Source organism: Ambystoma mexicanum, chromosome 8, assembly GCF_040938575.1.
Source record: "Ambystoma mexicanum isolate Mex_15411 chromosome 8, UKY_AmexF1_1, whole genome shotgun sequence".
NCBI lineage: Eukaryota > Metazoa > Chordata > Amphibia > Caudata > Ambystomatidae > Ambystoma > Ambystoma mexicanum.
This window is the reverse complement of record NC_090929.1, coordinates 899,759,834-899,787,217: the sequence shown is the minus strand read 5'-3', so window position 1 is coordinate 899,787,217 and position 27,384 is coordinate 899,759,834. Positions and strand designations below refer to the sequence as shown.

General features: G+C 44.3%; 1 protein-coding gene across 7 annotated transcripts in view; it reads right to left on the bottom strand.

Moving 5' to 3' along the window:
• Nucleotides 1–27,384, bottom strand: part of SHLD2 (shieldin complex subunit 2) — a 1,351,673-nt gene that overhangs the window by 1,154,886 nt on the left and 169,403 nt on the right. The window lies entirely within an intron of this gene.

Genomic DNA, 27,384 nt, shown 5'->3' with positions numbered 1-27,384 from the left:
AAGCCTGGGGTGGGATCATTTTTGTAGAGCTGGGCTGGGCAATAACACTGTCAGTAGCCGACTGTAGAGCAGGTGCCACAGCCACTCTCTCAGCCCCCAATACCTCTGCCGCACCTCCCATTTGCCAGGACTGAGGAAGAAGAACTCGATCCACTCGTGAAGTAGTAACCACACCATCACTTACTATCTTTTCATCGTTGTCGTTGTCGCTAGGCGTAGATGTCGAGTTCGCGGCTGGCTGCGTCAGACGCTCATCTTGGTTCTTGGACTGTATGCAGTCAGAGACAACTGTGACAACAGAGACAACAGAGACAGGTGTGTGGAGCGCCTCCGGGGACTCCGCTGAAAGCCATGAATGTTCGGAGTCAGGGCACGCCGGTTCGCGCACACGCTTTCTTTGGGCTCGGGTCTTTACAGCGTAACTCACGATCTTTCCTTTCTCCAGAGCCATAAGAGCGCTTGTTCGCATTATGGCAGGGACTGAAGCGGAGATGAGTACGGGGATGGGTACTGTAAGCAAGAGGCCAGGGGAGTCTATAGCCGCACCTCGGCTTCCACGGACTTCCTCGGACTCCTCAGACTCTGCCAGACTCCGCGCCCGCTCCGCGGGGAGAGGCAGTTTTTAAGCTGGAGACACTCCCACAGCAGCAGTAGAAAGCGAAGAGTCACTGAACACTCCTGGTCACTCCTCAGACTCTGCCAGACTCCGCGCCCGCTCCGCGGGGAGAGGCAGTTTTTAAGCTGGAGACACTCCCACAGCAGCAGTAGAAAGCGAAGAGTCACTGAACACTCCTGGTCACTCCTCAGACCAATTAGCTCTCGAACGCGTTGGGCTGATCATCAGAGGTCCTACACTGAGATACTTAGGGATCAATCTAACACGACACCTCGACAATCTTTATGAAGCAAACTTCCCTCCACTTCTTGAAGCCTTGAGCTGATCTTAGGAAATGGAAACAGCTTACAATCTCATGGATGGGACGCCTAAACGCAATCAAAATGGTGATTTTGGTGACGGTTTTTATACCCTTTTCAGGTCTTGCCCATCACAATCCCCAAACACTTCTTCAGACAAGTCAAGAAGGCCATACTAGAATTCCTGTGGAATGGAAGGAAACCCAGAATCCCCTACGACATCTTAATACTACCAAAGGAGCTAGGTGGAGTAGGCCTACCGGACATAGAACGCTATTATCAGGCTACACAACTCAGAATCCTGATCCCACACCTGCGAGACAGAAAGGACCTCCAATGGGTCCAGTTGGATAACAACATTCTAGCCACTGTAACCCCAGACCGAAGCTCACAAGAAGACTGCGCGATCACCCAATATTGGGAACAATGTGGAACATATGGAAGAAAGGGAAAGCAATGTCAGGGGTCACCACGTGTCCTTCACCTCTGAGCCATCTCTGGTCCCCGGGATCAGAGAAGAAATCCCAGAACACGCCAGATACCAAACCTGGTTTGATGCCGGCCATGAGAGAGTCGGCCAGCTGTGGAGAAAAGGGACATTTATTTTAATTACGGAACTAGAGGAAGCTCTCCAAATTCACCCGATTCCGATCTTCTTTTATTTGCGGTTGAAAGGCGTACTATCCAGAAGAGAATGGAAGGCCACCACACAAAGAGAACCCACGCCCTTTGAGACGATCCTGGACATGACCAATACCTCCAAAGGTCTAATAGTGCGAATGTACAGGGCCCTAGTCACTAAAGATAACACTCCAAGTCTCTGTCTCAAGGGAAGATGGGAAAGAGACTTTGGCAGAGAATTTGACCAGCAGGCTTGGGACAAAATTTGTGAAACACCATCCAGAATATCAATTGCAGCCCAGTATAAACTAAATGCTATAAAATTACTCCACAGGTGGCAGTACGACCCACACAGTCTGTCCAAAATGTTCCAAACCTCCAGCTCGAGATGCTGGCGACTATGCGGCATGGACGCCGACTACTGGCACATGTGGTGGAACTGCCCCAAAGTTCGCATCTATTGGCAAGAAGTCCTGGGATGGATTAAACAGCTGGATGGCATAGAGAGGGAATCATCCCCCCTTCTGATGCTTTTTGGCCTTGAAGAGGAAGATGGCGAATTGATAGGGTAAAAGGACTAGTGTCCCCCCTGCTACTCGCGGCGAGGGCGGGCCTGGTTATAAAATGAAAATCTCCACGCTTTCCAGATAAAAAGGACTGGATACAGATCGCCACAAACATCTGCACAATGGAGAAAATAACAGCAATAATTCACGACAAGGCTGCACGACATGAAGAAACCTGGTGCGACTTCATCGAGCACTACATCACACGCCCAGTCACAGATGACTCAACACAACAAGGAAATTAGCACCGAGTCTGCGCCATCAGAAGCTGAACACCATATGACTCACTGCCAACCACCCATGCCTGTCACAGACTCCACTAGAGCTCCACGATCCAGAGATGACTAAAGATGAATGTCACGCAGCCTACTACGGTTCACCACAGCAATGCCACGAACAAAGAAGACTCATGAGCTGGGAGGGGGGAAAGGGGAGGGGGGCAGGGCCTTAAATTTCCTTCCATTGGAACGGAACACGTCAATGTTGTTAAACTCTGTTAAGGTGGAACAAAGCAGTCTTCTGATGTAACTGTTAATGCATAATATACACCCACTTGTATGTTCATTTCTAATGTCAAAATCAATAAAATTCAAGTTGGAAAAAAAAAAATGTGTACACAGAATCAGCACCCAGATAGAACCTCTACCGGCATTAGGTCTGGACCAGCGTCCCTGCATCTCTTAAAGGAGCCAATAGCTTCTTCTACTTCTTTTCCTGTGATTGTGGGGACCACATAAGTTGGCTGAGTCAGGAGGCCAAGAGGATAAGGTGGATCGGGCGAGCAATTTAATGCTGAAAAATGTTGCCACCATTCCTCCCTTTTATACAATAATTAAAGATTTTGTCCCCTTTCAACTCCCTATCAGAAACCAACTTCCAAAATAGGACGTTGTCCCCCTCCTGCAAGGCATTGTGAAGGGCCCCCCGTTTTCCAATCATAAAGTCCTTCTTTTTATAAGCAGTCAGCCACTTTTGTTTTTTACCATTTTATTCAAAATTTACAATAAACAATTAACAAGGTACAAAGAGAAACAACAATTTGCACAAAATCACCTAACCCCCCAAATATAAAACACTATACTCGATTAATTAAAACCTACCCCCAACAAGCAACTACAAAGTAATTAACATATCTAACAAGGAGGGGCGGAAAAGGAAAAATAAAATAAAAATAAAAATGTATATAATGCAGAGATTCACAGTATTAAATTATCAACATTCACAGCATATGTAAACCTATATGACTATTTCATGCAAATATGTAAAAACAGAAAGAATAACTTATCTTAGCAGCAAACTTTTAGAATACACGGTCAGACCAGGTCCAAGTTCAAGAAGCCCTCCAAATCCTTCAAAACAATGACTCCTTCTTTTGTATCGATAAAACCACCCTTTCAATGTTGCAACTGTTATACATTTCTTCCATCCAACTGTTACATGTAAAAAAGCTTGTAGACTTCCAATTTCGCAAAATCCATTTTTTTGCCACTGAAGCCCCTTTTAAAACCCAGGTTATTTGATGGTGGTTCAAATCCTTCAGTAGGATGGTTTCCCCCAGTATAAATGTCTCAAAATCATAGTCCAGATTTTCCTTCAGCACGCTTTTCATCACACTGGCAATCCCACTCCAAAAATCTCTCACCTTGTGGCATTCCCAGAACATGTGTTCCAATGTTCCACGAGCATGACCACATCCCCAACAACTGTCCGACATAGATAACCTTGCTTGAACATCCAGGCTGGTGTCCAAAACAATCTTGATTTGACGTGTCCTCTCTCCTATGTTCAGAGACATTCTTTTGATGTTTCCACAAAGCACTACCCATCTATCTTGCATAATTTCATCTTTCAGACACGCTGACCATGTATCCAAGATTTTTTTATTCCCTTCAGAGAAACCGCTTAACAGATTGTACATCTTAGATGTCATATGATCATTACTGCCTATTTTCTTAACCTTGATCATTAACTCTGAATTGTCTAATGTTGGCAAGTTTACTACCCTTTTCAATCTCCTGTATTCACTGTATGTGCAGTCAGCCAAGTTGAATACATTTTTCAGCTCTCAAAATGATTTCCATCTTGCCCCCTCAAATAAGTCTTCAATTTCCCTGATACCAGCAGTGAACCAGTTTATCCAGAACAAGGTTTTATTATCGATCTTAATTATTGGGTTCATCCAAATCGAAGAAGTGTTGGTTCTACCAGGATTCAGTTTTGATGAAACTTCATAAGCCCTCCAGGTAGATCTCAGAAATTCAGTTAATGCAGAGCGAGTTTCACGATCTGTAGCGGTAGTAGAAAGGATCGCCCAAGTGTCCAATTGACCTGCCCCATTGGCTCCCGCGATTGCCCATTCATTTTCTCCACCATCTATGAATGGCATCAAATGGCATAACGTGAACGCTTGGTGATAACGTTCGAAATATGGACTGTTCAAACCACCTCTGTCAGTCTACAGTTGTAGTTTCCACAATTTTAGTCTTGGAATCTTTTAATTCCATAGAAAGGTTTGGAGTATGTTATCCACCTTCCTGCATGTAGATTTCTTCACTGGGAGTGGAACCATACTTAGAACATAGGTTATTTTAGGTGTTAACATCATCTTTACAGCGTTTATTTTGCTTCCTATTGACAGATTCAGGGGTTCCCATCCCTCTATTTCCGATATTATTTTTTGTAATGTCAGATCCATATTTAGACTCATCATTTCCCCCATATTTCTAGTAATCCATATACCTAAGTATTTCATGTTTGATGAGCACCATCCAAAGACAAAGTTCTTTATCAGTATATTGTTTGTTGAGTGAGTACAGGGTAGAGCCTCTGATTTGGACCAGTTAATCTTATAATTTGATATAAAGCCAAATTCCCCAATCAACTTCATCAGTTCAGAGATTGATTGTCTGATCCTGAACAACCACTAACAGGTCATCAACGTATAGCCAGAGCTTTCGTCAGACCCCATTGTAGTTGATTCCCACAATCTTATCATGCTATCTTACTGCTTCCGCCAAAAGTTCCATCGAAATCACGAAAAGCAACGGAGACAAAGGGCAACCTTGACGTGTCCCACGTTGTAATTCAAACTTCCCAGATATTTTCCCGTTTGTATTCATCTCTGCAGTAGGTTCTCTATAGAGCACTCAGATCCAGCTCAGGAATTCAGATCCAAAAATCATCCTCGCCATCGTACTCAATAAGAAGACCCATCTCACTCGATCGAATGCCTTTTCAGCATCGAGGGACAAGACCGCGGACTCCAATTTCAATTTCTGGCATTATTCCATGGTAAGTAGCAACTTCCGCATGTTCGGAGATGAAACTCTACCCTTAATTAAACCAGCCTGGTGGGATGTATTAATCTTGGGAGAATCTTCTCCAGTCTATTGGTCAAGATTTTAGATAATACTTTGCGGTCTGAAATTATTAAGCTAATAGGTCTATAGCTTCCTGGATCTAGTTCTGGGCGGTCTCGTTTTAGCAGAAGGGATATAGTTGCATGCCTTAGCGTGGTTGGTAAAATTCCCCTTAATTTACTATTTACAAACATGTCTCTCATTAGATAGAACTCTGTTGGTAGACCATCTGGACCTGGACATTTTCCCATGTTCAAGCTCCAGATAGATTTTTTGACCTCTTCTAGAGATATTTCTGAATCTAGAAAATATTTTTCTTCCTCTTCATTTTTTGATCTGCAAAGTTTTAAAGAACTTCTCTATATGATCTGGGTCCAATTGGTGGAGTCACTGTACAAATTAGTGTAGAACTGTTTAAAAATCGTGTTTATTTCGTTCAGGTTTCTAATCACCCCATGGTCACTTCTAATAGTGCCTATTGTTCTATTCACTTCTCTTTCTCTCAAGTCTGTGAGCCAAAATCGGTGTCCAGTCATAATTTCGAAAACATAATTTCGAAAGTCAAAAAAGTTGAATCAAAAATGTCGAAAAAAAAAATGTCGAATTGTTTTTTTTTTCGATATTTTTTTTGGGCTCTAGTTTCTGTTAAAAAAATAGGTAAAAATAAAAAAAAGGGGGGCTGGGGGGGAACCCCCCCATTTCGAAAAAAAAACGTCATTAAAAAAAAATTCGACTTTTTTTTTCGACGTTTTTTTTTCGACTTTTTGACTTTCGAATATTTTGTATTTGAAATTATGTCTATGAACCGCCAAAATCTCCTGCGTTTCTCTCCCCCTTCATAGTATCTGCATTTCGACCTGAAGATTGTGAATTCTGCCTTTCCACTAAGGAATTTGTTTAGATCATATTTTAATATCATTAACTTCACGGATTTCCCTTTATCAAAAGAGCCCATTAGTTATTTTTCCAGATTCTTAATTGAGATATTAAGATCTTGAACTTCTTTGTCCCTCTTCCTTTTTCTAATTCCAGACACTTTCATAGCCACACCACGCATCACACTTTTAAAAGCTTCCCAAACAGTATCAATCCCCACTTCCCAAAAGCTTCCCAAACAGTATCAATCCCCACTTCCCCATCCAAGTTAGTTCTAATGTAACCCTCTGCCTCATCCAGCAGGGTACTCCTTAATTCATCTTCTTTCAAAATTGTGATATTTAATCTCCAAACCCTTGTTTTACCAGATGAATAGCTGAGTGAGAGTTCTAATTTTATGGGTACATAGTCCAAGATAACAATGCCCTCAATCTCACTGCTCATAATATTTTGCGTCACTGTTCCTGATGTCAACACGCTATCGATACAGGAGTACGTGTTATGGGCAACCGAGTGGAAAGTATATTCCCTCCCTGTTGGGTGTTCTAATCTCCAAACATCCGTCAAACCAAAATATTGCATTAACAACTTCAAGACCTTTCTATCCTTTTTCCTTCCATCTCTAACCAGCTGACTCTTTCTATCCAGAACTGCTTCCACCACCAGGTTAAAGTCCGCTCCACTAAAAAGTTTTTCCCACCCCTGTCCAATAAGCAACGTCCCAAACCGCAACAAAAATGGACCACTGTTAATATTAGGAGCATAGGTGTTACATAATGTGAACTTCAACTCTTGGACTCAGATTGTAACTGTCAACCAACTGCCCTCCTTATCTGCCTTAGAGCCAACAATACTACCCTGGAAATTATTTTTAATCAATGTCGACACTCTTCTTGAGCTTGAATAAGCAGTGGAATTAAACACCTAACCAGCCCAACCTTTCTCAAATTTAGTAGCCTCTACATCTGTCAAGTGCGTCTCTTGTAAAAGAATATCTGCTTTTAAAAGTCTCAAATGTGACATTATTTTTTTCCTTTTTATAGGGTTATTCAAGCCATTTATGTTCCAAGACACAATCTGCACAGAATCAATAAACTGATTACTTGGACGTGCCATAGTCAGTGTATAGTCCCTGGTCAAACCAAAACTAAATACTGAAATAGAAAGAAAGTAAAACAAAAAGACATGCCAAAAACAAAACAAGTGAAAAAATAAAATTAACTAAACCTAACCTAAAAACATACTATAACACAGAGTCAGCTTGGGAGCCGGTGGGTTTAGCCACCCTCGGAGATATATGGCAGGAAGAGGAGGCACTGGAATTCCAGAGATTGCAGGAGGAAACGGGGGTGCACAGAGGCCAATAGATTACTTACACCAGGCTCATGAAACGGGTGAGGGGGCGGTGGCCAGAGACGGTGCTAATGGAAGAACCTGATGCCACCCTAGAAATGATGTATGATGTCTCAGAGGGTGGGCATGAAATATCTACAATATATGAGCTCCTGAGAGCGAAGGCAGGGAAGGAGCTGCTCCAACTGAGGCATTACTGGGAGGAGGAGGTGGGAGAACCCATGACAGAGGCACAGTTGGATAGACCTCAAAGGTACCATAAAAAGGTGTTCCGGAATGCGAGACTCCAGCAGATCCAGCTGTATGTCACCAATAGAGCTTATTTGACTCCTAGAAGAATAGCCAGGTTTGGAGGCTCGGCGATACAGAAAAGCCCCAGGTGCGGGGGAGGAGGAGGCGGGGTTATTGCACATGTTTTGGGCCTGCCCTGAGGTGCACACATTCTGGGAAGAAATAAAGGCGAAGATGGCTGGTGGGGGAGTGGGGCTTGACATAGGATCCGCCTGGGCATGTATGCTTGGGATTTTCCCCAGGCCACGTAATTTAATGCATGTCAGTAAGATGAAGGATCTGGCCTATATTTTGGCTAAGCGCAGAATTGCGAAGTGTTGGAAAGCGGTCCACAGGCCCAGAGTGGAGATATGGTGGGCAGACCTCCTGAGATGGGCGGAAGCAGAAACTGCGGTATGGTTCGAAGCTGTCACCAGGGGGGGAGAGGAGAAAGTGGGCCCCCTGATAGCCTGGAGGCAACCGGTGACCTCAATGGCAAACCCCCACCAGGTCAATCATGAAACAGAAGACTCAGATGAGTCGACAAACACTGAGATTCCTGAAAATGCTCATGCAGATGATGCGGATGAGACGTCTCGAGTTGAGGGGGATAGAGGATGGAGGACGGAGAATAATACTGTATAATATGATGCTCTGTTTCTGACTACGAACGTCCTAACAAGTTGTAATGTTTGGTGTGTTTGTTAAAAATAATAAAAATTGTTTAAAACAAAAAAAACACAGAATCAGATTCTTGTAATTAGTTCTTAGGGAGCGCAGCTCAAACCTATCTACGCTCAGAGGGGAACTGACTTTTGACATCTTGGCAAGCTTCATTATACCAACCAACAGAAACTAAACACTTCTGTCTGATCTGACCAACAGGGGCACAGACATGTGGTAGGATATTTGCCTTAAGTTTCTCAAATTTCCCTAAAATAGCTGCATCCATGATTCCAAATTTCTAGATGCAACCAAGATTGTCAAGGATAGAAGTGTAAATAGGCAGCTTATACGAATGTCTCAGGACATCCGCACATCTCACTGATTTACGGGCATGGCCTTCAGTCACTATCGGCTGTTGATTAATGCTGTCGTTCCCACTGGTCTTCCCCATAGTGTTTCCAAAAATAAAGATGGACAATGGCAAATTATCACTTTCTGTCTGCTCAATCATTTTGAAGCTGCCCACTTTTGCCCAATCGGGAGCTGAAATAAATATATAGTCAATCAGCGAGCTCCCGTTATGGCCAATAAAAGTCTTTATAGCTGGTTGGTCAGCAACAAATCTTCCATACACAGCTCTTAAGTTTAGATTATACATAATACATGCAGATTCTACTGCTAGGTGATGTGATCTAATAGGATGGCTTTCACATGTTGCAGGAATATCCCCGGCCAAATCTTGGTCAATCCACAACCTCTCTCACTCCCTCAGCGGTTCCAATTGCAGGATAAAATCCACAACCACTAGGATATATTTACATGGAGGACCACAGGGGAGCTTGTTGTTTAACAAATCTTGGAGACACACCAGATTGGCCAACTACATAGGCTAGAAGGTCTGTTGTAAATATTGACCAAGCAGAATGATGAATATTTGCTCATTTTAATAAGTAACAGTTGAAGGTCAGGGTTAGGTGATGTTATGACCTCTATCACCCACCCCAAGGTCACCTCAATCCAAATCAGAAGGCCTGCCCAGGGTCTACCTCTCTGTCCCTTTACTGCGGGGATCTGAACAAATTGGTAGCCCTGAAGCAAAATTGGATATGATATGCTATGATGTGGCATTTATAACACGCCTGTACACAAGTGTTTCTAGGTGCGACAAGACAAGGAGGGGAAAACAAAAGGGAGGACGAAATAACAATCTTACTAGGCCGTGTGTCATTCAGATCACGGAAGTGCGGGGGAAGAGGGAAGGGGAGAAGGGCCAGGGGGGAGAGGAAGTGCATTTAACTCACAAGTGCATCCAGCAGGTGGCTCATAAGTGCCGAGAGAAGGGACTGTAGGGTTGCGGATACAGACCCTTAAGTGCTGGGGAGCCAGAAGGTAGTGCAATGGCAACTGGCCATGCAGGAGCCTGGGCCCGAGTTCAGGGGGTGACCAGGTGACCAACTGCACACGTCTCCTGAAGAACAATAATGTTGAACCTTCAAATAAAAGTACACCAGTCTGAGATACTCAATAATCATGACACACCAGCTTTATTCCAAGAGAGAAGGTTAAACCCATGGGGGTGTATGTTAAAGCAACATTTCCCTTATTCAGTCAATGCACCACCTCTAAATCAGAGGGGTACGTGACCTGCATCTGAGTGGAGTGCCTAAAGATAGTTGCCTCCCTTCGTAACAGTTCCTCTCCTTCATTCGGCGAGGACGTCTTCAACTCACAGACACAGCTCCTGCAGCAGCCGACATGGACCCCATTCCGGCCTACTCGGCAATTCCCGTTGATTAACCAAGGCGGATGTTTATCTCCATGTGGTGATTCACGATGAACCACCAAATAGGCTGCATCCCCGGCTATGCCTCGAACGGCACCAAACTCTCATAGACTCCTCCATTAAAATTCACGTGTGAGCTCCACTCCGTGTACTAAGATCCTTTTCTTTTTTCAAAGGCAGCTAAACTCGTCGACTGCCGAGGACTCCCCCTCTTGGGCTAAGTCACACACCCCATGAAACTGAGCATCAGCTTTATAGTGAGTCTTGTACAGTCATTGACCACAATACCTGCAGTTATCAGCAAAGCCTACCACAGGAGGTCTGTGACGCCGGAAACCAGACTATACCTCTCTAATACCCCTGTTACCTTTTCAGGGAGACTGAGGTAATTCTTTTTGCCCCGAGGAAGGCTGAACCCAGATGCCGCCAATTCCGGCCAGCCGAAACGTGCCACAGAGCTTCACCAAACCACATCAATTCTTTTTACATTTCTGTGTTAAATATGATTGTGGTTTATTAGTTTAGGAAGCCCTGTGATTAATAGTTTGAAACTCAGGCAAACACATTGGCAGACTTGGCAAGTTAATAAAATCAGAGATGATCAGATGCTGATCATACATACACACACTGCTTTTGCATCCACATGTGCAAGTAGCTAGACGATTCAACTCTAAACGAAAGAGTGATATTGTTGGTGCATGCAAGTGGGTGATACATGTAGCAAAGTATCCCTTTGAATTTTTCTGCATTGTTTTCATCACAAACAATTAATTTCATGCTATTTCATTAAATGTTGTTTTCTGTTTAATAGTGTTTTTATTTTTACACTTATTTTTTTCAAAATGTTCACTTGATCTTTGTGCATCTTACATTAATGTTTATAACAGCTTTATGTTAGAATTAACAATATTTAATCTTGAAGACACATCTGTATAGTTCTTTGTTTTCTTTTTTGATTACTCTTTTGAGCATTGGGTTTGGTCTTTTCTAAAACCTTTATGATTAACACCTTGAAATAATTGGGTGTAAATATGTGGATTTTCCCTTCTTTTTGTTTGATTAAAGATAGTTGTGGAGCAGATCCAGGTTGAACATTGTTAGCACTGGGTTTGCTGGATGTTGTGGAAAACCAGAAGGTGTCTCACCCGCTAATCCCTGGGGAATCTGTCATCAAGGTGGCCAAGACACGGCCATCGCTTTTGGATTTAGTTCCTGGGGATGGACCAGTGTGGGAGGATCACCTGGATGAGGGGTCTTTGGGGAGTGGGAGTGGGACGCTGGATTGTGACATGTGGTATCCCCTTCCCTGTAACACCTTTTCCCCTTCCTACCAGGTATAGTTTGTTATCCCTGTCTACACATGTAAGTCTAACTATGGTTGCATTCTCGAGGTCTGTTGTTGTAACAAAATTGGCCCTTATGGCGGTCTGTTTGCTACCTGAGTCGATTATTGCCTTAACTTCTTTTCCATGGCCTTTTCATACGTAAAGTCAGCAGAAGATTGTCATAAACATATAATAAAGGTTTCAAGATCTTCTTTGGGTTCGTCCCACTCTTCCCCGTTTAGACAGCCTATTTCCATAGGTTCTTCCTTTAGATGTTTAGGAAAGTTTCTGGCCAGATTGCCAGTTTCTTTACATAAAAAGCAGATACGAGGAGAGGGTTTGATTCCTTTAGGTTCCTCTCTTTTACTTCCCTCTCTACCTCTTGGGTCAGTTCTTTTAACTTCCATTCTTTCTTTCGGTATCCATTTTTGGATTTATAGGATCATCCCGTTCTATCTAGTATCTGGGGGTGGGAGGGGTGAGTAAGTTGGTGATCTTTCCGCTCTTCACTTCGATTTACCGAATGGAAGTGTTTGACAGCATCCGAGTGGTTTTGGGCAGTCTCAATAGCCATCATTAGGGTGCGTTGATTCAGCTGTAGTACTGCCTTTTGCAAAAAGGGTGGTAAAGAATTGGTGAATTGCTCTAGAGTAGTCATTTCTACCAATGATTCCATTGTTTTGTTGATAAATCCAGAGGGCGACTGTGTTTGTCATTAGTTCTCCTAGGTCAAGGTGGGTTTCTCCGGGGTTGAGTCTAATGGCCCTTCATTTTTGCAGGTAGAAGTTACAGGTTTGCCCTACCCTTTTTAGAAGCCCCTCTTTTATGGACATAAAGGTAGCTCCATGGGCAAGGTTAAGTAGCTGGTAGGCGGTCTGTAGCTCACCTTTCAGCAGAGGCCCTGAATAACATTTTTTTAGATTTTCTTCCCATCCTAACTGCTCGGCTAACGGCTCGAAATTCAAAATAAAATTCCCCAGATCTTTGCTCTCTTGCTATGGTTGTAGTATCCCTTGAAGTAGTAGGGGTCTTGCCTGTAACTCAACCAATTTGATTAAATTCTCTTGAAAACGAGCTTTGGCCTGAATCTGATGGGTGGCCAGCTGGGCCATGATGGCTGTCAGGCCGAACATGTATTCCGGCGGGGTAAGGGTTCCTTCTGTAGTATTTTCTGAATCAGAAAAAAAACAAGTCTCGACTCCCTCTGATAGGGTTTTGAAATCGTCTGATTCCTCCGAGTCTGATTCCGACACAGGGGAAGATCTGGATAGATTGATTGCTAAACCTGATGGACCAGGGTGTCAGGAATCAAATCACTCGGTTTGAATAAAGAACCTGCCAGAGCTACCTTTCAGGCAGTAACCTCACATACAGCTGCGGAAACTCCCTCTCGTGATGCCGGGACACGTGACACCAGGAGAATAAAGCATGCCCTCAGAGTTAGCCCAGTGCTTCCGATTGAAGTGTGTTCGGAGTTCCGCGTTCTGTTTTCCTGTTACGTTTCTGTATTTCTGACTCCTGCTACGTTTCCCGGATTGCTTTGCCTAGGCCCTCCCGTTCATCGTTCTGATCATTGCTGCTGCTCGCACATTGACAAAACCCATTTCTGTGTAACGGACTGCCTCTGCCACACATTCCAATCCCTGCTGCTGCTTGCACGTTGACAAAGCCCATTTTTGTGTAACGGACTGCCACTGCCTTGTGTTCCACTACCAACTGCTGCTGTCCCTCTCCCCCAACATCGCCTATTTCATCTGAACTGCGGATATCATCCATCTTACCTCCATACCCGCAACAACACGTGGGGGAACACGTAAAGACTAGAGACACCTGCTGTTTGGGATATATTCCCTCTAGGCGTCCTCATGCCGTGGGAGTAGGTTTTCTGGATTCTGGATTTCTGTGCTTCAAAGAAGTTATCCAGGCGTCCTCATGCCGTCGAGACAGGACTTTGAAATACTTGTACTTTGGGCTTCAGTGACTTTCATGATCATATTCTGGTAAGAACCAATTACCCTATCTCTCTGATATCTAGCAATATTTCATAGTTCAGTTCATTCAGGGTGTGTTCTTGTCATTTGGTTCTTTAGGTGACTTCTTCATCGGGAAAACTTTTTGGGGAATATTATCAGCCATAACCCACCTAGCTGTAATCGGCCTGCTTGTTACAACAGATAAGGTTGGTTTCCTTTTCATATTGAAGGTGGGGTTATCCCTAATTGTCCACTGGTATTGATTATTCTTTCTTGTTCCTCCAGCCGGTGTATCGTGGGTCTGTGTGGCTCCTCTTCCAACTACTTGATCCTTATGTCTGTTATCTTTACACAGGAGAGGGTTACAATAGTGGGAAGAATTCTTCAGCGACTTACAGGTTTCCTTGTTCAGCGCTCCCTCCACGCTGGTTACAGTATTGGCGGTGAGTCCTAAAACAGCAACCGCAGCGGATTTGGTATCAAAAGAAACGGTTCGGGAAGAGGTGGATTCAGAGCACTAGGTCTAATGAAGATGTGTGTTGATCATATTTTTAAGATTATTCAATCGCATTGTTGGATGTTATAGTGGGAAAGTGGAAAGGTATCGAATAAACAAAATCTCTTTAAGAGTGGATACACGATCTGAATCGAGGAGTTCAATAATTCTATTTTCACCTTCTGGTGGTACTACGATTATCACCATGGATTAGCAATTTGTGTCAATTGAATCATATCACACTTCTAACACCACATATAAGGAAGGCATGGTATCAAACAGTAAAACTGACAAAAGTGATCACAGTCCAAAGGTGTTTATTGAACTTCAATTGTGTTTGAAAAACACCTATCTAATCATAAGTCTAAAGATGGGAGAAAGCTACGACCATCAAATTAATAATAACGCAGTCCTAGTAGAGTCTTGTCAAAATAAAAAGGGCCTATACTAATAAACCTATTGCCAATCCTTATTTCTAAATACAAATAGTGTGGGAAACCATGTTATGCAAAAGAAAAGTGTTCAAGAAATTATATGTCACGATATTCGAGCCATTGGCTTCCCTTCCCCACATGTTCACCACGGGACAAGGCGGCACACTCGAGCTTAGCACACTCTCTGGCTTATCTAGCAGGAGGATGCAGTTCAAAACCTCAATATCAGGGCATTCTGTGCCAAAGTCTCTTTGCCATTCAAAGTCTCTTATTTCAGAGGGCCTGATGCGACACAACAAACATTAAAGTTCCTTTGCTCTCAGGATTTCACATGTATAACTTCTCGGGTGATTTACTGTTCACCCCGTGTCCCCCTCCGCTTTAACACAAAACCTTCAGTTGGTCTCTATCTGCCGGGCTCAGACCAAATTGATCTACTTTTCCAAACTTTCTTTAATTCATCAAAATCGAAGACTTTCGACTGTGCGCAGGATTTTGCTAGACACGTCGCAAGACCACTTGATTCACAATTCTTTGTTCTCTTCTTAATCAAAAACGCCTTTTAACTTTCACTTCTGCCACTTCTCAGCTGGATACCTTGCGCATCGACCCGGTGCTGGACCACTCTGTCAAAGGTATCGTATCTTGCTTTTAAAGTTCAATCACTCATCAGCAGTTCAACTTTACTTGCGTTTTTACTCACACACATTTTAACAATGTTCTTTCCATCGCTTGCCATACAATGTTGCCACTTGCAACCTTGGCTTCAACACAGACTGGTCTTGTATCGGTCTCCCCAACTCACTGGATGTGTTGATTTCACTGACGCTGCTTTATTCTTGGAGCCAAGGACGGTACTATGGCGGCTGCTGCTTCTCCCTGCCTTAATTGTTGATGCAGGAGGACCTCGGGTCTCTCCGACACACAATTCAGGAGTCTTCAGCCTGGTTTCCTGGTCTTACGCTTTCTAATGTTGAGGGCTCTTGAAAGTAACGGTTCCTTGTCAGAAAGGACAAGGGACTTTCCCTTCTTAGCGATCCCCTCTTGTTTTACCATCTTTCTTCTCTCGTTCAGCAACCATTTCAAAACTGCTGTTTCCTCATGTGCTTTGCCTCGCTCAGATTGTGCTCTCATGCTCCGCCTTATATCTGTGTGGGGAAGCTTAATGGAAGTCAGGTGTGTGTGATGGTCAGTAATTGCCTGACCACGTCTGACCATTATATTGGGACACGTCAGATATACTGCTCGGGTGTTAGTATGTTTTCTCCCATAGCGGGCTATTCCTGTGAAAGTGTTTGTGTAAAAGGGGGGGTACAGTTCCTAAGTATCCGACCCGGTAGGATGGGGTAAAGGTGTTACAGGGAAGGGGATACCGCGTCTCACCATCCGGTGTCCCACTCTCAGAACACCCCTCACCGAGGTGATCCTCCCGCACTGGTCCAACACCAGCAACTGGATTCAAAAGCGATGGCCTTTTCCTGGCCACCTGGATGACAGATCCCTGGAGACTAGTGGGTGAGACACCTTCTAGTTTCTCAAAGAGCACACAGAGTGCTGTAAACGCCCATGCAGGACTTTCAAGATGGCGGCAATGGTCCGAGCTGCATATGTAGAATCAGACAGCACAGGTGAAGATACTTTCCCAATTAAGAAAATCAAAGCAGACCCATCAGGATCATTCAAATATATGTTGGAGGTAGTTCAGGTCAGAAAGAAATCTCAAACCCCAAGACGTAACTACAATGGCCCTAGCGAATCAGAAGGGCCTAAATTGGTGCACAAACCCAAGACGTACTACAAAAGAAGGGGAAAGAAAGAAGCAGGAAAAATGAATTCAGAGTGTAGCTTACACCCTCTATATTCTGGGGTATACAGGGAATGCACTAGTTAGTAGAAGAAAGGGCATGCCTTGGCCAAACTGCAGCTGTTACTCTATAAAGGGCTAACCCCTTCTCACGGTGTCGCACTTATTAAATCTAACAATGTTTTTGTACTCCAAGAGACATGGGCCACCAAATGTTTAAACATGGATGGTTATAATAGGTTACACCGCACCGTCTATGGGGTGGCCTAGCAAAAGATGCAAAATCAAAACTCACGTTGAGCCTCACAAACTTTACATAACATTAGTGCTTTGCACTTTATTATTTCTGCCTGTCGTAGTAAAGCAAATGGTAATCTCTACATATGTTTTGTGGATTTTACTAAAGCTTTTGATACCTTTTTGCGACTATTGCTGTGGACCAAATTGGCAAACTGGGCCATTGATTATTTTTTTACTATACTTCCTCAATTCTTTATACACTAACACTGCTGTTACCGTTCGCATGAATTAGCCGGGGGAACTCACGGATGAAATTCCAACTAACCTTGGCCTTAAACCTAGGTGTGTTTTGGCCCCCTTCTTTATAACCTTTATGTTGTTGATATGAGCGCTGCCATTGAATCCACCCATAACTTCCTTCCAGCATAGGTAACACCCATGTGCCTTGGATTGCTTACGCAGATGATGCCATACTATTAGACAGCACCCCGATCTGCCTTCAAAACTCCTTGGATTCCCTTTTCACTTATGCAGAAAAAAATTATCTTAAGGTGAACATATCAAATACAAAGATTATGATCATAGGCTGGAAATTATAAAATGTCAGATTTAGATGGTTTTGTAAGGGGCCCCAAACTGAAGTTATAAATAAATATATCTATCTAGGTGTCCCTATTTCCCCTCCCCTTCACATCACTTTCACAGTGACTATGTCATAACTAAAATATTGAAAAAATGGTTGCTGTTAAAGCAGTTTGTCCAAAAAAAGGAGGGTATAATATTGAGGGCCTAGTCTTCATCTACCGCAAAAGTATCTTCCCGGGGATCCTCTATGGCCTCGTAGTATTGTCTGAGTCTATGATGAAATATGTAGATAAGTTTGAGGGGAAACTTTTACGCTCCATTTTGGATGTCCCACATACTATACCTATAGAGGCACTATGCTGTGAGCTGGGAGGGCCTTCGATTCGCACCCTCTTGCTCAATCAGCGACGTAACCTTTTTTTTACTATCTATACTTCTTCCCATTCCTTTAACACCCTGATAGGTCTCTTGGCTCACCAATATGCTCAGGAACGTGTGAATACTTTTTTAATGCAGCTACGTTATACTGCTATTGTTTTTCATTATTTTGGTATATACCTTTATGTGACAAACCGTAAGTAAGTCTTCAATAAAGCAATATAGAGTGGGTTCAATAACTTAGACAGTTTGTCATTCCATCAGTGTTTTATTACATTTTCATATCTCATTTCCAGATTTCCATCCTTCTCATCTCTCACATTTCCTTCTCTTTACACGTGTTTCTCCACAGTTTTATTACAGACCATCAGGAGAGAATCCTATTGTTAGTTTTAATGAACCAGATTTTGATTTTGTTATTTGTCTTCTTCTGGCACTTAACCAATAAGTATTAGATGCATTCGTAGTATGCCACTACATTTCCAGTGGACACAAATAGACCATGCCTTGTCTCAGGATCTGCTTGTCCCCAGTACCGCCGTTCCGACGTTGTACTGCAATTGAGCATTTTTCTTACATTGGCTTGACCTTAAAAGATCTGGTTCAAGATCCTTATGCCTCTGCAATATTAAAAAAGAAAATCAGAGAATATGATCTAATTTCAAACATCTCTCTTTTAAGTAATAAGAAAATGTATGCAGTCTATAGCACACAAAGCTTTCGCGGCGATCATCTTTGCTCCTACCTAACTAAATTATGTTCTTTAAGTATACGCAGAGTTATCATCTATCTGTGAATTATTTATTTTATTTAATTGCTTTATTTATAACGTGCCTAATACCATACCTGAGTTTGGTTTCTAAGTGCGGATCCGAGATTCAAACCACTGTTGCTCTGCGTGGTCTTGCTTCCAAAACCAGCGCGTTGCCCCTGTGCTATCCTCCAATTTAACATAAAACCTACACGTGAACATTTAGGCTGATGGCACAAATTACCCTATAATAAGCGGTTCTGTCGTCTTTGTAATTCGACATTAGACGCAGCTTGCCTTCTTCTTACACAATGCCATGTTTTGGAATCTTGTTATGTAAGGAATTACACTTGTTATGTTCCTAATGCTCATTTTGTTGCTACAGATCGGTTTTGGAGCTCCATATTTGGGGATGAATAAATTGGCATTTCTGCAGCCGCCTTTCATGTCTGGAACTAAGCCTATCGTCTAATAGCATTACTCAATGGATCTTAATTGTGTTAAATCATTTTACTGTTTTCTTATTATATTTATGTAATCAATAGCTGTCTTCTTTTATTCCTGCATATTTGCACAATGTTATTATTATAGACTGCATATATTGATTATTATTAGGTTTTATGTTTTAGTAGTGTATGTGCAAAAGGTTTGCTGTATAACCAAAAACATTTTAAAAAAAGAAAGTGTTGTATAGCTTCCAAAATGCGTGCACATGCAAAGCTCTGACATTAGAGGGTTATGTTAACTTTATGATACCTGTTACTAAGTCATCAAGAAGCATAGGTTGCACAATCGGGGGATTGTGCATATGGATAAAAGTTAATTGAAATGCAACCATTAAATCTCTGGAAGATGTCTCTATTGTATTGGTGGAAGGGGCGGATCTATTAATATTTTCTTTTTCAAAATCAAAGTTTATTGTAATTTTATCAATCATAAAACAAACATTGGCGCATGTTACAACCGGTAACATGTTACACCTATGAACCACAGGACTCCCCCGCCCCCGCAACCACTCCTCCGCCTTATGTTTCGCACTTTGGTCACAATATCTATCAAAAATAAGTCCATCTATATTCTGGTTCTGCCCTTCAAGTGGGCTATTTGCCATATTTCGCAAAAACGTGGAGCCAAATCTCCTCGATACTCGTCTTTCATTCATCTAAAATATGTGTTAAATACTCCATATCGTACATCGCTCTGACTTTGTGGATCCATTCTATCTTGTTTCAAACTCTGCGCAATGCAGCACCTGGCTGCCACTAGTAGGATATGCACCATGTGACCCCCTGCTTCTTCCATCTCATACTCTTCATGCACCCCAAACAGCATCCACCATGGTGAGAGCCGCCTAGCGATCCTGTCAATCCCCTTGATCCACGAGAGAACCTCTCCCAGTATGTCTGTATATGGGCACATACCCACCACATGTGGAAATGGTCAGCACTCAGTTGTCTGCACCTCCAGCATCAAGAGTCCTCCCTGGGGTACATTTTGGCAAGAGCGGCTGGGGTGTACTGCCAACGATGTATACTTGTTATCACCTGTATCTTGTACTGTAAGGTTACTGTGGAGTGTGAGATCCTCCTACATATTCTAGACCATAATTCATCCGTTATATCCCCCTGTAAGGCTATTGCCCATTTTTCTCTGGCTGTCAAGCAGTCTATAGTCTCTGCCTGCAACAATGTCTTATAAAAATTTGCTATTCGACCTTTAGATCATGTGTTCTGCAGGAGAATCTACTCGAAGAAGGTTAGGCCCCTCCGTAAATTGCCCCCCCGCCTCGGGTACATGAGGACCTCCTTAAGTTGCAAGTATCGGAAGGGAGAAAGCTTGCCAATGTGAAAGCATTCCTCCAGTCTGCGGATGAACATGAATGTCCCTTCCTCCCACAACTGCCCAGCTCTACTGAGGCCAGCCTCATACCCAGATTGGAACTGCAGGGGTTCAGCTATCAGGTTTCTCAAGGGAGGGGCCCAGATACAGTGGAGGGTCATGTCGGAAGCCAGTGCGTGGCTCCACTTTCTTTCAATACTGTCCAAAATCCCTGTAACACTGTATGTCTCACCACTCTATTAGGTACCCAAAGCCATTCCTCCAGTGTGACTGGGGCTAATATCGTGTTATCCATTTTCACCTACTGTTTATCAGAGTCCAGGTCCAGATGGTCTATCATTATACGAAGTTGGGCCGCCCAGTAATATGCGTCCAAATCCAGGAATCCCCCGCCTCCTTCCTCCTGTGGCCACGTGAGGGTTCTGTATGCTATCCTAGGTGTCGCCTTGGCCCACAAAAATGTCAAGAGCCGGCTCCTGACAAATTCCAAAAAGGAAGATGGAATGGTAATCAGCAGCATCTGGAAGAGGAATAGAAATTTGGGGAGGATCACCATCTTAATAGAATTCAACCTTGCCATCCAAGAGAGATTCATCCTAGTCCAACGCTCATGTCCACCTGCACCTTATCCCAAACGAGGGGCGTGGGGGATTAAAAATAAATATCACTAGCTATCTCTACCCCTAGGTATCTGAACCCATCTGGGTAGATACAAAAGCCTAGGTCGTCCACACACTCCCGCTCTATGGGGTCACATAGTTCCACCTGGTAGGCTACTGACTTTTCAAAATTTATTTTGAAGCCTGATAATTCCCCATATCTGGACAAACCCCGTAATAAGCTTGCGAGGGAGATCCGTGGCTGTGTTAAATACAGACGAGCATCGTCCACGAATAGGCTTAGTTTACATTCCTCTTTCCTCATCTTGACACACTTAATGCTCTTACCTGCTCTGATGTCCGCAGCCTATGGTACAATGGCTAGAGCATATAGGAGAGTTGACAGGGGGCATCCCTGTCTGGTGCCCCTTCTCAGTGGGAACAACCTGGACTCCTCCCCATTGACAACCATTCTCACTCTAGGCGTCGGATAAATTGCAGAGACCCAGCCCATCTACTTCAAACACATTCCAATCGATGACATCCCCTTTTAAGAAGCTCCAACTCACTTGGTCAAATGCCTTTTCGGCATCGAGGGACAATACTAGGACTCCCTCCTTCTGCAGAGTTGGGGAATGTCATACATAAGGGTCTTGCTGAGACTATCCAATCCTTGCCTATTCAAAATAAAACCTGTCTGTTCGGGATGGATCAACCTGGGGAGGTGGATCTCCAACCTGAGTTCAATACTCTGGTAAATAGCGTGGTGTCTGCATTCAATAGGGAGATAGGTCAGTATGCCTGGCTTTGCGTGGGGTCTTTCCCAGGCTTTGGGAGAACCACGATACGTACTTCCAGAAATGTAAGTAGGACTACCGCTGTATCACTGATAGCATTAAAGATCTTTGCTAGCGGCCTCGCCAAGATGTCTTGGAACTGTTTTGAAAAGCCAGCCATGTAGTCATCCTCCCCCGGGGGCCTTTCCTACTTTTAATTGACCTATGGCCAAAGATACTTCTTCTGCCATGATTTCAGCATCCAGCAGGGCCACCTCAGAGGCCGCCAACTTAGGCATCACAAGACTATTTAGATATGCATACATAGTCCAGTCTCCTGGTTCTGAGGCCTGTGTATGCAGCGCCTCATAATAATCCAAAGACACCCTGGGATCCCTTCTTGCCCGCTGACTAGATTTCAATCAGTCTTCCTAATTTCTTCCTCTCTCCCCTGTCGCCTCGGACCCTATTAGCCAGTAATGTCCCCACCCAGTCCCCTTTTATGTAGTACTTTTGCTTGATGTATCGCATCTTCTTGACCCCTTCACCTATCAGGGTAGAGTGTAGGGCCTGACGCTTGCCCGGAATGTGATTCAACAGCTCATTTATATCACACCTATTGCTGTTCAGCTGGGCTCTCAGCCTCTGTATCTGGGAACGCAGCCTAGTCTCAATTAGTACCATCTCCCATGTTTTCCTCGCCTCCTCTGCTATAAAGCGTCCCCTCAGTGTGGCTTTGGCTGCCTCCCATACCATATTAGGGTGAACCTCCCCAGTGTCATTGGTTTAAAAAACTGCAGATCTCCTTCCCGAGAAATTCTCTAAAAGGTGGGTCTCTAAGAGTAAAACATAATTATATCGCCACCCAGGGGTATGTCGTCATGTCCTGTCAACCAACCAAACCGCTGTGACCATCTAGTGATCAGACCATGTCACAATCTCTATTCTGGGAGAAGTCATGCTGTCCACCCTTTCCTGTGGCACCAAACGGAGGTCTATTCTGGTGTATGTATAGTGGGTATTGTGGGGGGGAGGTGTAACCACCCGGGTGGAGGAATTGTGACCTCCAAACATTCACCCAATAGTGGTCCTCAAAGAAGTGTGCAAAGTCCCTTCACCATTCTTCTATTCACCCATCCCTTAGATGACCACCATTCAACCTTGGGATCTTCAATCGTGTTGAAATCACCTCCCATTCTTCAAGCACTTTGAACACTCTCCTCAAAAAGGAAAGTTGAGGTGTTTGGAGTGTATAACGTGACCAGCATAAATGTTGCCCCCTCCAGACGTTCTTTAATTGCAAGAAATCTCCCCCCAAAACCTCTCCTCACATGCATGACCTTCATTTGGAAAGACTTCACAAGGACAATGCCAACTCCCTCATTTTTGTGGTCTTTGTGCGAGGCCCATAACATTTGTCCTACTACCGCCTTACACAATGGGTACTCTTTACCCTGTTTAAAGTGAGTTTCCTGCAAAAACAGCACCGACAAACAGAGCTTTCAGAATATGCTGGACATTAACAATCTCTTTTTGGGGGAGTTGAGCCCCTTTACATTTCATCTGCACCCTTGCTTTGCAAATAGCATTTACTATACCACCCACGACAGCTTAAGAGCCATTACTTCAGGAGCATTGCGTTTACATGAGGAATCTCCGTCCCACTCTCCGCTTCCCCTCCCCCATTTCCCCCCAACAATGAAACTGATAACAAACTATAACCAACCAGGGCATAAAACCCTGGAAATCTACAGGTCACTAGGCAGTGCGGAGTCTGGCGTCCAACTGTTTCTTTCATTTCTGGATGATAAGAACATCACACCCCATTCCATTCAGATGTAAATATCCCCCCAGGTCCGGGTTCACTTATCATCTCAGAGGTGATGGTTATGAGACCCAGGACTTTATGGATCTTCTAGAACTTCCTTCCCACCTGCGGCCCTTTGGTTGAGCAAACATGTTTTTGAAGCGCTCTCGCAGCTGGCGCTGACTGTCACTCTCTGACGAGAACCCCTCTTTTTGCAGCACTTGGAGGAGCTTGTTAGCCTCTTCACCCTGGTGTATTGCATAGTGCTCCCCATCAGACTTGAAGTACAGCGTGAAGAGAAACCTCCAACAGTAGCACGCCCGTTTTTCCTGAAGCCATTTCGTCAGAGGTCTACATTTCCTTCTTTGATCAAGAGTGTACAAGGAGAGATCTTAGAAGATTTTAATGGAGGCACCCTCCCATTCCACAGTGCCCACTTCCCTAACCTTCTGTAAAATGGCTTCTTAGTCACTATAGTAGTGGTACTTCGCTACCACTGAGCTAGGTCCATCTCCCGACACATCACCTCTATGGACCCTGTTAAACCGTATTTCTCTCTCATGCGTCTGGCCCAAAGGTTTGTGCAACAATCTTCTCAGCAGATGTTCCAACTCATGAGGCGTTTCTGTGTCCTTGCTAGAGAGCCTATATTCTCAGGTTGTTTCTCCTCTCCCTATTTTCAATATCGTCCATCTTGCTCCTGGCTTCTCATTCGTTGCGTTCTAACTCCTTGAGTCTCGCCTCTACTCCGAACTACACAATGTCTGCTGAGCGTTGACCATGGTCCAGTACTTCCACCCTATATTCCACCTTTGTGACACGGTTTGTGAGGGCTCCCATCAACACCTGGACCTCTGCTCAAAACGCTTTCAACTACATTAATACTGCATGGATATACTGCTGTATGCCTCCTAGGGCCGCCAAGGCCTGCACGCTGTCCTTGACCTTCTCCATCCCTCGCCCGTATGGGTTGCGTGTCTTGGGATCCCCTGCCTCCTCCCTGGTCAGGAATACCCTGCACTCCCAGTGATGATGCTGCCACTGGGCCCCCCATCGCAGCAGACCCCACCTTATATTTAAAGTCCTCTTCTCCCAAATGTTTCTTTGCCTAAATTCTTGTGATTGTGTTCCCACTCTGGGCTAAGTGATCCTTAAAATGGGCTTGCAATTAAAGCACAGGGGTAGCGGCCTGCTATGTGTTTACTTCCTTCCAGCAGGAGATCCTGTCTCACCCCTTTGCCCCTCACAGTGTGCACTCCTCCAATTGTCGCACTAGTCTAGGGTGGGGCCCTAATTTCCCCACGTGCGTGAAAAATAGCAGTGCCCTAGCGTGATGATGGGACCAAGCCCCCTCCACATCTGGAGTGTCAGGGATGGGATCCCCTTGCCCTGGAGCTCCCAACTGCCAGCCTCAGGTGTCAGCGCTATTCCTCGCGGGTCCCGGGGCCTCAGGCAGCATAATTCCCTTTTGGGTGCCACCCCGCGGCCTCTCACCGTGTGCCCACTGCAGCAGAGCCATACTGGTCTTGCGACGCTCAGGTGGCTGGGCTCACAGTGCCACCACTTCCTGGCAGGCCGACAGTGGGTTTCACAGGGCATCTCCCTGTGCCATCCAAGCACCGTGCCTCTGCCCTCTTAGCACTCTCTGCTAGGTCCCGATATGTGTGGAGCTGTACTCTGCACACCTCGGCAGATTGGCCCACAGTCACACAACCTAAATTGATCGGCGCCAGTAGGGGTGGGCTTCCCCGTCCACCCTCCACCACAGATCCCTGCAAGGACACCAGTCTCCCCGTCTCTGTGAGGCACTCCAGGTGTATTTTTGGAGCTCGCCCAGAGTGGATTACTTCTTGTTACTGCAGCTGGACACGAAGCTCCTTTCCCAGACGGCCATGCTGCTCTGCGCCCCCCTTAGTGGTCTCCGATCTATTCGTTTTTAACATTTATGATCAACCATAAGGTTACCAAGGTATGGATACTTTGAATAGACTTGACCATGTGATAGATAATTGCTCCTCTACTAAGCTAGAAGTCTCGTTCAAAGCTCCGGTCTCAACCATCCCTATTCCTTATGGCTAGGCTTCCACTCCTCCTTCAACTTCGGCTTCTAATGCCTCCTTTCCTCCCCGATGGACCGCAGCATACCATTTTGAATCTCTTCCACCCTGCTCTTTCCTGTTCTGGTCATCGTGCCTTCATTGTAACTTTTCCTACCTCCAATCTTGGTCCCTTCTACTCTTACAAGCTTCCTTTTCTTTCTCCTCAAGACACCTCTCCTTTTCTCTGTGCCATTTTGTTCCTTCTGTGCATCAAGCTTCTCTCAGTTCCTCTGATGTTACTTCTCCTCATCCTTCTTGTAGCTCTTCCCTCCTCATTTGCCTCCACTGTGCTTACTTCCACTGTGCTTTCTGCTGTGCTCACTTCCTCAGCCTTCCATTCCTCTTTCTACTGTCCTATTACTGGTGTTTATCCCTCATCCTCCTCCTTTCTGCTTCTCTCTTTTTCTCTCCTCCTTGTTGCTTCACCATGAACTTTATCCTTGTACCTCTAACTCCTAAAGGCATTCCTACTTCCCTTTTCCCTTTTATTTTATGGCAGCCCCCCCCAAAGGCTCCTCTACAGTTAGATCGTTCTCACAAGCATTATTGTTATGAGCAAGCTCTGCGATTGGTGCCCTTACCACAGAACCACAAACCCACAAAGTCTCTGTGGCCTGGCCTGCCTGTGCTTGGCTCTGCAACAAAAGATCTCTTCGTTATTGTCCCCCGTTTGGGACTCTTTGCATTATGTTTGCAGTCACTGCTGTTCTGCAGGCTGCTAGGTTCCCGTCTGGAGGCAGTGAATGAACAAAGATTTGTATCTTGTATGTATGCTCCAGTGAACACCAGCTATCCAGGTTCCACAGACATGCACCATTGCCAGTTGATGTACAATACCTTTGAAGAACAATTCTGTAGGTTCTGCAGGAACCCACGGTCACAGGTTTGTGGTCAGCTGCATTCACTGCTTGAAAACATTGTTGTTGATTAAGCTCATTCTCTTCTCCTGAAAAAACAGTAAGTGCTTGAAAGTGATAAAAGGCAGGTTTTCCAATAGAAGACATGCCATGGTCCCTGATTTTTCGGGAAGGCACCAGTGTTTATTTTCCTTAGGAGTATTATTAAACTCTATGGAAACAGTAGAAAACACTCACTGACCTGGATGAGGATCCTTTCCATCCACTGAAGGGGGAACCCCTTGAGCTGCTAGGACCCGTAAATACAGAAGTGCCTCACGGAGTAGGTGGTGGTCCCTGACCCCATGGAACTTAATTACACAAATGTCACCCTGCTGTCAAGTATCCAATAGTCTGTTTTGGATTCAGCCAAACTGCAACCCTATGAAGTGTAAAAAAGGTCACTGGGGTTAAAAAAAACCTTCCTGGGGTATGTCCAAGACAACTAGTGATAGTTCTGTGAGGGGGCATGCAGGATGAACCACTAACTGGGGTCAGGTCACAGAGCAGTTTATTTTTTTTTAAAGTTTAGGTCAACATCCACTTTTTAGGCTGTAAGGGCAATTTCAGTAAGTATGAAGAAATAAACCCCATTCTGCATAAGCACAGCCGTGGGCCTATTAGTCCTATAGATTTTTTTTCGGGCAGCTTTTGTGCTAATAAGGTCAGGGGTGCCAAATAACTACAATGTTAACTTACCGCTGCTAATGTCAAAAAGTTATCCAGTCAATATATCTAAAACATTACAGAGTGGTACATTTCAGAGTGGACCATAAAAGCGAAAAACACAGCAAACATTAATTAAATAAATAAAGGGTAGTGGGGTAAAGGGGTTAAAATGGGTCGGGATGGGGTTGGGGTGGCATTGGGGAGGGGACCCCCAAATAAAAAAAAAACAAATCTGTGTTTTTCGGTATTTTGTCAACGAAGACATTTACCACTCTTTAATTGCGGCCGGTAAGATCACATATAA